This window comes from Trypanosoma equiperdum (assembly GCF_001457755.1).
Source record: "Trypanosoma equiperdum strain OVI genome assembly, contig: ctg_1324, whole genome shotgun sequence".
NCBI lineage: Eukaryota > Euglenozoa > Kinetoplastea > Trypanosomatida > Trypanosomatidae > Trypanosoma > Trypanosoma equiperdum.
In genome coordinates this window covers 354-1,176 of record NW_027123310.1, presented here as the reverse complement: position 1 = coordinate 1,176, position 823 = coordinate 354, and positions in this window count along the sequence as shown.

Here is an 823-nt window from a genome sequence, read left to right as displayed (position 1 = left end):
GGACGATCCCAATATGACCCTCTGACACCGCAACAGCTCTAACCCAGGAAACAAAACTGACCGTGCCCAAGCGGACTTCTCGACTGAGGGAGGGCACATCCCGAACGGAACTAGTGGCAAAACTACAAAAAAAAACCCTCCGCTCCACACTGGGCGCACGGCCTCAACTGCAGCAGACGCGATCCGCGTTAGCGGGAGAACCCACCAAGAACCACCGGAGGAGATTCCTTTAAAATGGCATGGTGTTCCCCATTTCTCTATTCTGCCTTTGGCTACGGGTCGCGCACCCCTTTGAGACGTGGGGAACCGCATTGAATTCCAGTCCTCCATCACCCGTGCGACAAGTGATACACGGCTGTCTCATGGGTTGTCAGGCAGTGATCCACCCACCGTGCAGAGCAGCTTCCCGATGTTGGAGACAGTGCGGTGTTGAGACGGCAGAGGGGGGAGGGTTGCAGGGAAGCTTAGTGGGACTATCACGCGGGCAGGGATATCGTTGGACCGTTGGATACGTTAGAACAGGTGCTCAATGTTGCAGCGTTTGGTTTTGTCTTCCTTGCGCCTGAGGTGCTTGCCGAGGGGTGGCCCTGCGGGGGACAGTAGGAGAACGGCAACAACCGGAGTGGCGTGCGGTCTCTGTATTCGCAGGGGGGAGCTTCTCGTAACAGTGTTCCAAAGGTTTGGGAGGCGTGTTGTATCATGATTTAAAAAAAACGCAGAAGGGTTTGAACCTCTGAGGATGGGTGATGTGTGCTGCGTTATCCCGAAGGTACGTATCTTTTATTTTGTATGTGTGGCGAGCACTTTTTGTTTTTGAAAGGTA